A 13,761-nucleotide genomic window follows, 5' to 3' on the forward strand; every position below is an offset into this window, starting at 1 on the left:
TCAATATTTCCTTGAACTGATGCAGATACCAGATTCTATAGTTTAAAATTCTTAGCCATTCAGGAAAATACCGTTGCTTGCCTGGCAGAAGTATATCTGTCTTCAGGTCTAACACACAAATAACACACCTGGATGGTTTGTAGGAATATAGTAAATTGATAGATGCATATATACACGTTTAATGTCTTCAGATAGACTGTTCCATAACAGCCTTATCTTTTAATACTAAACTCCAACCTCTAGTTGAATGAATTTTGGCATTCCTAAATTATTATTCACTAACTACTGATGTAAGAGTAGCAATGGGAAGTTCAGAAAGCCTATGAGGTATAAACTGTGCCAGTAACGGAACAGTGCTCCTGACATCTCTACAATATAATGGGTAAGTACACATAAAACCCAATTAACCTGTTAGTATTTTCATGAGCAGAAAAGGATTTAATTAAGGAAGTCAAGATTCCCTTCCAGTTCTTACTTCCAATAAATACGTTCAGACTTTGATCTTTGACCTTTATTCGTAAAATTAATTCTACATCATATTTCTGCATATAGCTCTCTAAGGAGAATCAAGTTTACACTTCCCTCCCAATCCAAACCATAACAGCACTTAATTAGGTGATAATTTATGTAGTACTTAGCATGAACTTTTGACACTCGTTGAAGTAGGCAGCAAGAGTGTACATATGTTATCACCTGACTACATCAAGCAACAGAGCCTATGCGCTGGTCAGGTATCTTGGGCTTTATAAGGTATCAAGTAACATTTATAACCCTGTTGTACCTAAATTTCTAATAGGTTGAACCCGTCTCCAGTGTACATTAATATATAGGCCTGTGTGTACTTAAAGCACTGATTGTAAGAACTTCAAAACAACTAGCAAATAAGGGAAACAGATGTCAAGACAACCTGCAATGAGGCTGTCCAAAACTTTGTCACTCCTCTCAGTTTTAAGGAAAGTGCACAGCTGACAAACGTTTCATTTTTGCCCACCCAATATGATTAAAAATGTGGAATTGAACTATTTTTCTCACAAAGTTAAAACCTGAGTAATTATAACCATACTACGCTGAGCTTTTAATAAAAGTGTACAGACCATTTTTATACGAGGGGGGTTTTTCCCCTACCCATAGAGCCATACTTCACTGTTTGTTAGGCTGAACAGCAATTTTGTGATGGAGCTGCTATCTTTTCTAAATGGTCAGATGACTTTGACCACAGTTAGTTCATTTTGCTTTGGGCAGTCTAAGCCTGACTCTCAAATTGCAGAAGATTTGATGAGAGAATAGACATCAATTCATAAATTGTCTTTGTTGAGCAGCTGTAGTAAACATGATATTACATCCCTCGCTTGGAAACAAAGATTCTGAGTTACCTTGAACATGTCTAGAGCAGATTTGCGCATCTATTGTACTATGTGCTTATCAATCTTTCTCACTGCTACAGTTGATGGAAACAATACTGTCATGAATGTGTTTTCAATCACCCTATCTCCTGAACTACTCTGGGCCCTATTTTTTTCAGAGTGCTGCAGCAACTTTATAACAGAAATCAGGCCTTCTGATTGCCAGGATAGAAACATCTCTAGATCATCAGAAAAGCAGGAAATATAAGCATGCAAGCTGTTTTTTTTAAAAAATGCTTCTTTCTAAAACCCCTTTTCTACTTTTATTCTTTACTCCTCTCTAGCTCATAGCAATTACTGATATCTCACCCAGTGCTGCGAAAATCAGATCTTACAGAACCTGTTCAGTATATCATGAAAGTATGTTTCATGAGGAGTTAAAATTAAACAGATGCTGAACAAATATATTCTACTTTGCTTTACGTTTATTTATTAGGTTTCTGACATCAATTTAAATATTCTTATTTACACTTATTAATAGTCCAATTATTGCTTATGAGAAAAATAGAAACATTGTCATTTTCTGCCCTCTATATTATGAATTCTAGAAATTTCCTTAAAGTTCCAAGGAAATAAAATATCTGCACTACTTCCTGTGTTCTGCTAAATTGTACCAGAACAGCCACAGTCTGGTTACTGTTTTGTTGATATTGCTTGTTTCACACACACATAAGATCAGTCTTTCTAAAGCTCTTGCCATCATGAAAAAGTCTGAAATATACTGACAAAAAATGAAACCAAGATATTTAGGGAGTCCAATTAATGTGAACACATCTTTTCTAAAATAGCTTTAGGTGTGGTTAAACCAGCAGCACTCCTCTAGTAGAATACTAAATGTGTGAAAGGCCTACATACTGCTTGTAAGTCATAAATAGTAAATCATTCCATTTTATAGTCAAAAATATTAATTTAATTGTATTCTAAAATTTTTTAACAGTCTTCATTAGCCATTTGTTTACAGGTAAGCTACTGCTTCTCCTTGTAGTTTTTAAAAGCATATGATACTCAGTCACCTGTATTTTTGGTAGCTTAAACCAAAACTGGGTCCAAATGCAAATTGATTACGTTAACACAAATTGTAACACTGGATAAGTTTTTTTCATTAACCAATAGAGCTGCTGGTTATGAAATAACTGAGCTCATTAGTCATTTTAACAAAGACAAGAAACAATGAGTTTGCTGATTTTTGTCACAAGTTAAATGTTTCATAATAAGTCAGCAGTTTTTGAATAAGGAAAACTATGAAGTACAAAAAAACTTCTGTTTCCATGTATGGACTTCACTGATATGCTTTACACCAATGAAAGGAGCAGAATGAATGGGAAATAACCTTGAACATGGAGAGGTCTTGACTAACAGACACATGATGCTGATTCTGAAATTCCTGAAAAACCTTCTCTGCTCCAGACCATCCCTAGCAGGGTATGGTTCTCCAACACCTTGCAGCCAGCACAGTCTTTCACAGCTGTACAGAATCATGCCATACTGTTTTGACACCAACATAGACCTTTGTTCTGCAACAGTAATTTTAAAATATGTAGAGCATTAGTTAATTAATCTCAGCATGTGTCCTTGGGCAAGTCACTAATCCCTCTTGCTGTATCCTCTTCTTTACAACTCACAAATTATAGAGAGAACTAGCCAATTAGAGCTGTAGCACACCACTGAGTCACTGTCAAGTCACCTCCCAGCCCAGTTTGGTTTACTCCATTTAGTTACTAGACAAAAGGCAAAAGGGCAAGGCATCTCCTGAAACAATGCAAGACAGAGCACACATTCCCTGCCTATTTTAAAGAGTTATTCTTGAAGCTGATTCTAATTCTGTACAGCATCTGTGAATAGGGGAAGACAGAGGCTCAACCTTTTTTCACCCACTATCAGAGTGGTCAGCATCTCCTTACCAGACAGGCAAGACAAGTTGGGCTTATTCCTGTGTCTAGACACAGAGTCTGAACCTTAAACTTGATTCCACCATAACAAAAAACAACAACAACGGGAAAAAACCCAGCTACTGTGAAGATCATTGAGAAGCAATGTGTCATTTACATTCTGTCTACAATTTAGCATATGACCACAAAGCATACCATTCCAGGGGACCCAATTCAGAGTGAAATGTTTGAGCTTCTGCGCTGCAGAACTTTATGCATGGCCAGGGAAAACAAGGAGCAACAACTTTCCACAGTGTTTAGCTGCTTTGCTTGTGCTTCCATGATACAGAGGCCAAACATACAGTAATTTTAACTGAATCAAGTCCAAGACTTGTCTAAGTGTATCCACTGAAAATGAAACCGACCTTGGGGAGAAAGAAGAAATGGCAGGGCAGTGAAAACATCTTATGCCTTAAGGAAAAGCATAGAGAAAGTAGCAGCAACTCATGTCTGCTCTCAAAATAATAAGTAGGGTTATTATTTACTGGACAGAAAAGACCTTTTTCCTTGCACAGTAACTCTTTGGTGCCAGCGAAGGCAGACAAGGTAACTGAATAAGTATTATGAGAGAAAACAGGAGTGAGTATTCAGGAGGATGCTGGTAGGACAGGAAGAAAGAGCGAAAGATTCTCTTGCCCCTCCTGAAATGGAAAGGATGATTCATCATAGGCAACTAAAGGAGAACAAGAGTATATGTCAGCAGAGAGCAAACTGCAGAACTTCTGGCAATAGAAGGAATATTGAATCAATAATTATACTAATAACTTTATTTTAGCTTCTAAAGTTATCCTTGCTGTCCTACAAACATCATTTATATAAAAATCTTTAAATGATATTAAGGATCAAGCCTACTTGTCTGTTCCTAAATTTAAAAAAATAGCTACAAGGCAACATGCAGAGTACACTTATTTTCCAACATTTGTTTCCAACATTTGATTGGACAGACTCACCCAAAGCATCACCTCCCATGAGTTATGTCTCTTTCCATCTCTTTCCATTTCACATCTTTTTTTTTTTTTTTTTAATTTTTATTTTTTAGTGAGGAAGGCTTAAAGGTACCAGAAATTTTCTTCGCTCTCTTTCCTATGCCAACCCCTCTTGCTCTTTGGTACTTTCTCTTGCAGGAGATACACATTGCTTTCAGTCCACCTCTTCTGTCCCCTCTAGGGAGGGGAAAGGTGGAGTAGGGATAAAATACTTCCTTTATGAGCTCTTTTCCTAGATCTGTTGGCTTGTCTCATAACGAGGCCCGAGCATGTGCCATGAGCAACTGCACTGTTCACACATCCCAATGAGCCCATGAGGATGGAAGTGTCCAAGTCCCACCACAGTGTGCCACAGCGGTCAAGCTCATCTCTTGGTTAAGGTTCTGATCAGCTGCAAAATTCTGAATACCTGAACAAATGCAAATACACCTCATGACACAAGTTTTGCTTTAGTGATTAAGTTTTCCCTATGTTTTTCTCCTAACTATATTGTTTTAAAGCACACCAAATAGTAATTCTACTTGACACTTTTATCACCTGCGTAACGTTTCAAATGAAACGTTTAATTACATTTGATGTTATTTAAATACTTACCATGTACTCTTCAGTCCTACACTTTTCAATGTCTTCTAGCTATATTAAACAAATGTTTAATAAACAGTTGGGGGTGTGCTTTTTTTTTCCATTTTAAAAGTTTAATCTGTAATAAACATGTAGTATGTTGCAAATACATTTCATATATATGGGCCTTTATGCATTAAGTGTTAAGAATATATTTTTGCATTACCATAGTTGAGTTTGTCACATTTTCCATTACAAACTTAATTTCAGTATTTATAACTTCTCCATAAAATGTGCCCTTCAGGAGGAAACTTGACATTTAATTCCCCAGCTGAAAAGAGGAGGTGGGGTCTTTTTCCTTTTAAAAATCAGATTAATAAAATAATTGTTTAGCAAACATTTCTAGCATTCAGAAACAGCATGACAGAAAAGTCTCTGCAGCTTGGATTCCTCCTCTAGTACTGATAAAAAGGCTTAATGAAAAAAAAAAAAAAAAAAAGGAAAAAAAAAAAAAAAGGTCCAACTCTGAACTGTAATCTACACTCAGCATTTTTCAAATCTAACCAAAAATTAAAACTTTCATATAACAACTACTACTGAGTAGAGTTTGAAGCAGTTTTTGTCTCCACCACAAAGCAGATTAAATAATTCCTGATCCATATCTCAGACTGGTATAATACATCATATGTTCATTGTCTGTCTAGATCACTACTAATCTCAGCAGTCAAACATATCAGACCAATAAAAGCTTTTTGATCTTACAAAATTAGAGCTAACAGAATAATCGCAGTCCACCACTGACTGTATGATTTAAATTCTACTTCATATGTCTTTTTGATACTCTAAAATTAACGATAAAAAAAATATTCACTGTTTTTTCCTCACCTCTAACAATGTTATACTAAAAGCATACCGCTTACCACTATTTCTGTTCCTAAACAAGACAGGAATATAGCATGAGAAAAATCATACAGGATAAAAGCATAGATGAAATTAAAAGCTCAATTGGTTTCTTGAAAAATTATCAGCAAATAAACAAACATTTATGAGTAACAAATACATTTTTCATAAAACAGGAATAATTTGTGAATGAGTCAAATATCAGAAGTATAAACTTATTGCAGATTTTAGTGTCAGCCCTGTACATGATTACTGATATATTTATAAAAATGAAACAGCCTTATTTTCAAATTCTCACATACTAACTGCCAGCAATTTTCCTCAACTACACTACTTTCCAGATTAATCTATCTCTGCATTGCCAAATTTTATGACCTTTATTGCAAGTCACCCAAGTGTTTTCTCAAAGTTCTTTCTTCCCGAGCAAAGTAAGACTCTTAGCTTTCATTCTTTCCAAACATAATATTATGGCTCATAACTTGGTTAAAAAAAAAAAAAATAATCAAAAATGCCCTGATTTTTAGCCTTTAAAAGACAAAACAAGTCTTATATTTATTATATTAAAAATTCCCCAAACTCATGACATTCCATACTTGACTGATGATTTGTGAGTGCTTTCAGGTTAGCAGTACTGTATTATGTGTTCCTCAGATTCCTGTCTGACTGTTACATCCACCAGCTACTTGCTCTTTGATATCTTTTCCACAAATTTCACCCAACATTTACAGGGTTATAACTCAAACTAAATAGCTTTAATTTGACTCAGGGCTTTGTTGTACCTACTTACTAACTAAACTTTAAAATTAATTCCAAGGTGTATGGTTGCTCCACCTCACATGGATTAGTGGGCAGAAGTGTGGATTTTGTCTGTGTTGTGCTTTGTCCTCTGGCAATAGGTACAGCTTTAAATAGAAAGAGACTGTGTTCTCATAGCCGATATCCTTCTAAGTGTTTTGTGTCATCCTTGCTGTTTCTGGTAGGTTGTTATCCAGTTACAGAAAGATAGTTTTCAGAAAAAAATGTATTAAGACTATCTCTTCTTCCATACCCAATCGCTTTTGCATCCCAGCAATTCCACTGATTCTGTTTTCATTTTCACATTATGAATAAATAGTACCTACGTGAGCAGAGCTAGATCTGTGTTTTGCTCATGTGGATGAGTCCATTTTTTCTGGTTTGTCTGGATCATTTTTCTTTACTTTCTCCCTGTGTGATGTAGCTCCCAACTCTGTTCTCATTCATTTCTGCTTTCTGATGGATCTCCTTTTAGCCTCTAATGCCAGACAATTATTTAATAATTTATTAACAAAAGTATGGGTTTTAAAACATGTACTAAGAAAATGAGAAACCTTCTAGGAAGCAAGACATGTCTATAATTTAATTTTACACTGTTGCAGATAAACCTCACATGGGATGTTGAATTCATAATGAGACCTGACATACATGGAGGGGAACATCAGAATAGCTCCAGCCTACCAATTACGCATCAGAAGCTCTTAATTTCCATATTTTCCATGATATACTTTATCACAGGCCATGTTTTCATTTGTAACTGACCATAGCATGTGTATATCACTCATCATTTAAAGCATAATTTCTGAGAGCTGCCAAAGTTGCCGTTCAAAACAGCCATGTGGTCACTAAACAGTGTCCTATTTTGTTATTCTGAAAATTCTTTAGGGAAACAATTGTGTAGGTGTCAAAGCAACATCATACATTGGAAATGCCTGAAGGAACATATCTGTGCCATGGACAGAAACACCAAAACAAATGCCACACCACTCTGTCCACAATCTCTGTCCTTAATAAATTCAGACCAACATCAGAATTAAAGCTTCTTACTTTGGACACCATATATAGACACTCAATAAATTATTTATTAGATTTTCCTTCACAGGATAATTATTTGGACTACTTCAAGTTACATGACCAAGTTCCCTCTGTATTGAATGGTAAATAGGCACCTCTAGGATGTGGTCTAAAATCATCATCCAGCTCCCACTTCTTGGGTCATACCTTAAATATGCTGCTATTAAAACAAACAAACAAACAACATAGGAAATGTGGAAAATAGTATCATAGCAGCAATATTTTTCTCCAGATCTCCTAAATACTTGAAAGATATACTCATGTCTGAACAGTAGAAGAGATCTACCACTTGACTCTACCCATGTAAGCAATAACAGTCCTGATCACATGGGTGAGTCTCTACAGAGGCATTTACAAAAAACTGAGATATTTTAGGTACTTTTAGGATATAGTGTTTGAGAGTAGCAGGTCCAAACTGCTCTCTCTGGTAACATCTCTGGTGATAAAAACATTGATCAGAGAGCACAGGCTCAGTCCCAACATACTGCCATCCATTCTGATAGCCCACCCTGGCATGGTGTCGGTATCTCCCACACTGCTCAGGAACAGTTCAGGGGATAGCACTGGACATTTTTTTTTTCCAAGTGAGGTAATCTCATTGTCAAGGGAGTGTCTTGGTTTGAGTGAGTGGGGAGGGTTTTTTGGTAGCAGAGGAGGGGACTACAGCAGTGGCCCTGTGAGAAGCTTCTCAAAGCTCCCCCAGCTCCAAGTCATACCTGCCTTTGCACCAAGGCTGCACCAATTAGCTGCACCTCTGCAATAACGTATTTAAGAAGGGGAACCTGAGAGGAGTTGCGTGAGTTTTGAGAAGTTTTGAGGAGAACATCTGTGCAAACACTTAGGTCAGTGGAAGAAAGGAGGAGAAGGTCAAAGATGCGCCCCTGGACTGCTCCCTGAATGGGAGCAGAGAGTCCCCTGTATCCCGCGGTGAGACAGCAGGGCTGCCCCCCATGACACCCATGGAGGTCACCTGTGGAGCAGATACCGATTTGTGGCCTGTGGGGAGCCCCACACTGGAACAGGTGACTGTGACCGAAGAAGGCCAGGACGCCATGGGAAGAAGGCGCTTGTAATTCAGTGCTGGGAGGAATGTAACACGCAGAGGTGACCCACACGCCCGCAAGAGTCTCATGTCAGAGAGAATTTGTGGAGGACTGTCGCATGTCAGAGGGGGACCGTGCTCAATCAGGAGAATAATGCCAGGAGTTACCCCCCGCCGAGATGGAAGAAGCAGCAGGACTGACTGCACTCTCCCTTCCCTGTCCCCCGCTCCACTCAGGGGGAGTAGGTAGAGATACCAGAAGCAAAGCTGAGCCCAGAAAGAAAGGAAGGGGTGGGGGAAGGAATTTTCAAGATGTGGTAATGCTTCTCACGGTCCTAATCTGTCTGTTGTTATTGTTGATGGTGTCTGTATTGAATTTATGTTCTTTGTTTCTTCCCCTAATGAGTCTGGATTTTAACTGTGCCTTAAAGGATGACAGCATCCCTCCTTGTCTCTGTCTCAAGTTCCTGGGTCTTTTGCTTCCTCCTTCTCAGTGTTAGTCGGGGAAAGGGAAGGGGGAGTGAGCAGCACCTTTGCTTATTTTCCCCTTCCCCGTGTTGGGGGGGAAGTGGTGACTGAGCAGCTGTGTGGTGATCAGTTGCCCTCTGAGCTCAAGCCATAACAGTCAGGAAGGAGAAAGTTTAGCCTAAACAATTTTTTTAACTCCTTTTTTTCCCACACACATACACAGGGGTGTGACATCAGTTGAGAATTTGGCTCTTTGGCTTTAAAATACCACACCCTAAGTCAATACCTTGTGGGGAAAAAAAAAAAAAAATTAAAAAGAAAACAAAAATCAACAACAATGGAACCACATTGGTTTCCACCAAATAAAGAGACATGATCTTATAAAATCTTGACAAAAAAACTTACTATTATTAAATTGATTACTATATTATACAATTACAATAGGCATGAAATATTTTTCTTCTCTCCTTGTCCCTTTCTTCGCAGCACTGTCATCTATTGCAACTATGATGAATACAACTAAGGCAAGACTAATTGAAATGAGAGGAAAGGTAGAAGTCCTTGAAATATTTAAATAAATTTTGAAACTCAGTGGGAAAAGAGTGAATCCAGGTTTTGTATCCTATGAAAAGCATTAAAAGAACTTGTGGACACACAGTAGGATCTGAACTGTAATAAATCACACTCTTAACTGTACTACTTGTCTTCTTTAATTTTCCATTTAGTGAACAAATGATTCATTTTTCTCTTCAGAGAGCTACAAACTACAGAATTTACAACTATTTCAAAAAATAACATTAGAAAAAAAGATATACCAGAGCTGTTCCACCTTCTCAAATAAAATTTTTGTCCAAATCTCTTAATTATTTTCAGAGAAGAAAAAACCTGAAGTACTTTTGGGTCCTTCTGCATTTTTTAATCATGTACATTCCCAATGACTCAAGTGGAAGTTTGCCTGTATGAAGACTACAGGGAAACAGAGGGAGGACCTCTCCATTCTACTTCAGAAATGTTGGTCTTGCACATTCTTATCCAAAAATGTAATGTGCAATACATTTATTTATATTAGTAACCAAGAAACAATATTTATTTTGGAAGACACCAGGTTTCATTTCTGTGGGCAGAAATGCGGTATTCACCCACAGCCTTGGGCTGGGCGCAAAGGAAAGGTAGTTTCAGGGCTTTCTGAACTGGTGCTTCCACATGGAGCCAGCTGCGGTGCCACAGTGTGGAGGGGACACATCAACCCCTCTGCGTAGCCATAATCACACTGCCAGGCAAGTTTGCCCCATGACACGGGATTAGAAATCTGGGTGCTCCTTCAGGTTGTAGTTCCTTAGGAAAAAATGTAGTTGAAGGGTCTTGGTTTGGGAGGGAACCCTCATTTTTTTCCCTCCTTCCATACCTTGTAGCCTCTTGACCTACAAATTTCTAGACGGCAAAAGTTATGTTTTTCTGAAGTTGAATTTTGATACAAAACATATTAGTACAACACTGCCAATCCCAAACATTCAAAAATCATGAGTCAGACACCAAAAGTTATGAGACTGGCTTGCACTTCAGATTTAAGAAGAAAGTGTCTTTTGTTATGTTATTCTTAGTCCACAGTATGGTCACATTTCTAAGCTTCTGTCTGCAACCATGAAAGCAGACACTCAACCAATAATTAATGCATCGTTTTATTTTTTTGAATGAAATTACACTTTTATGTAATACTTGATTTTAGAAGCTCAGGCATTAAGAATACTAGATGTCACAAGAGTAGCCATAAAATTCACCCAATTTGGCCATGTTATCAGTTGGTAGTCGTGTGGTTATAGTCTGAACATCTTGGCACCCATGAATGGACACTGATTTCAAAATGCATGCTGATATTTTATGAATTATAAGGATGCCATATAATGCTTCTGTTTCTTGGTGATATGAAAAGAGTTAATAGCACTCTGTATTCCAGAAATGACAGCCAATCACACCTTTTACTCTTTGAAATGATCCAAAACCACATATCAAGTCAATATTCTTGCATATTTCTGAGTGGTTTCAACTGCAAGCCTTATGCCAAGAATACCCTTGTGATTTGGATTCTAGATTGAGTGAAAAATGCCTCATTCAGATCCAAACAAAATCTTAGAAAAACATTCCCTTCAGACTTGTAATCTTGTGATTTGCACAAGAATGCTGGGGTTTTGGGTCATAAAACCAGAAAAGACAATTTTATAGATTTGTGTCCTACAATCCTAAACTGAAATTCTGGACTAGATTTAGTCTCAAATCTACAATATATAATTTTTTTATTACATACATAAATTACTGCTCTTCTGCTGAAGCAATCACTACAGAGAAATGTTTCATGATTCAGATCTGATCTTGAGAGTCAGGATAACTGGATTCGTTCCCTTTCTGTGTCTGAGAAGGCTCACGGTTCCAGTCCCAGGACATTCCTGTGAGGAAGTGGGAGACTGCCCAGATGTGAGCAAACTTATTTTCAAATCTGGGTGAGTTTTGAGAATCCCAGCTGCATAGTGAGTTTTCTGTCTCTGTTGATAGGAGCAACATGGACTGTCGTACTTCATCATCACAAATGACGTGATTGAAACTGGCCTTAGTCATGTGTGTGCACCCAAGCTCTACTAGATCTCATGCTGGGTTGGTTGCAAAACTAGACCCCATTATACACTGTCATTAAAAATATACTGAGGAGTTTTGTTGCAAAAGTGGGAAAGTAGCATACAAAGTAACCATCTGACATCTGTGATATTTCCAATGGGACAGCTAGGGCCTAACTCACAGAGCTGTGAGAAACACCCGTAGAGTTGAAGAAAGAGATCTGGTGATGGCTGGATCTCATATGCACTCTGCACATTGCCGTGTCATGCTACTACCACCTAGAAAATAGAAAGTGTAGTTTCTACCATTTAATAATCTAGATAATGCAGGTTTAGGACTGTAAAGTTGATTTTACCATCTTTCTGTCAGTTTATAAACACTGAAGTTGATAGTTAATCAGGCATTAAGCAAGAGAAGCCATGGTTAGGACTCTGTAATTGTTCTCTGGGCTTTTATTTCTATTCTTGTTTTTTTCCCAGAAGCTATTTATTGAACTGCTCTTTGGTCTCAAATCAGTCAAGATATCTCATTTGTCTGCATTCTTCATATATATATATATATATATATATATGTGTGTGTGTGTGTGTGTGTGTGTCTGTATACAGCTCCCCCCCAGACTCCCACTACAGGATTTCTTTCCCAGTTCATAACCTTAAAGTCCTATGTACTCAAAAGATGTTTTTGCTGTGGATTTACATATTTTTTTAAGGAAACTAAACCCAGGAAATGTCATCCTATGCAACTGAATCAGTTCCTACATTGTACATAACTAAAGCTGAACTTTACTCCTCAAATCTCTGTGACTTGAGTACACACAGAGGAATAAGCAGCAATGGGAGCTTTTCCCTGTGCCTATCAGTTTAAGACGGAAAATGCACTGCCGGTAGATTTCATGGATGATAGTGAGGCTTCAGATCCATCACAGGTTCTGAATTGTGCAAAGAAATGTGCACTGGTTTGCACAATTTTTGACAATTCCTATCTCTCCCCTTCAGGATGTCCCCATCCATTCCTCTTTTTGTCCATCATCACTTTTTACTGGTTCCAGCCATCATTTTAGCTCATGCTTCCAGCCTCATTTCCAGATTTACAGATCTAGTCACCAGCTCTCCCATTACAGTTCAGTGCTCTCCCTCCTCTGCACAAATTTCTGACCTTTCAGTTAATTAAAAAAACTCTTATTATGAAGTCATCAGCCTTTAGGCCAGCTAGGTATGACAAATGGGTAAGATACATGGTTTATCTGTGAGTTTTGAGCCTCTGTGAGGCATGAGACTCACAGGGCTTCTCACAGACAGTGGGTTCTGTGCTCTCCCTACCTGGTCTCATCCTTTATATCCTTACATGACCATGCCCTTCCTCACTCTCCCACTTGCTCTTGTTCCCATCATGGTTCTAATACTTCCTTCAACTCAAACCTTCTCAACTCTCATCTTCTGGCCATTACCATACTAGTCTCTTCCCCTGACCTCTGATCTCATACCCTGGCCTGCCATTTCCCTCTTCATTTGTGGCTCCAGGGCTGCTTCATCCCATTTTTCTCTCCTCCAACCCCTTAACTGGGTGTCCCCTTACGACACATACCAAAATGTAGCCTGGCATCACCCTGCCAGAAATCTGGACACCCCCTCCATGATGGATACTAGAGGGAAGAACTGAAAGAACAAGAGAGAGTTCACAGATAACAATTCCTCAGCGTATACCTCACCACAATCACCATCCACTCCCAGCAGCATCAGCTCCTGCCCCTGGTCTGCCTGCTCTGCCTCCTCTCTCCCCCTGCATCAAGAGCAAATTAAATCTTCAAACTTCTCTGTTTCAATGCAATTCAAGTTACTCTACTAAAAAGCCAATATTATTATTTAACATTTTATTTTTAATTGTATTTTGATATTTTGATCTGACTGTAGGTTCCTTAGGGCTTTTCCAGTCAAGTAATTAGCAGGAGAACATTCCTCACTTAAAGTCTTTGTAGCTGTAGTCTTATTCCTTGCTAT

The sequence above is a fragment of the Athene cunicularia genome (assembly GCF_003259725.1).
Source record: "Athene cunicularia isolate RWA chromosome 4 unlocalized genomic scaffold, athCun1 chr4_part1, whole genome shotgun sequence".
NCBI classification, from domain to species: Eukaryota; Metazoa; Chordata; class Aves; order Strigiformes; family Strigidae; genus Athene; species Athene cunicularia.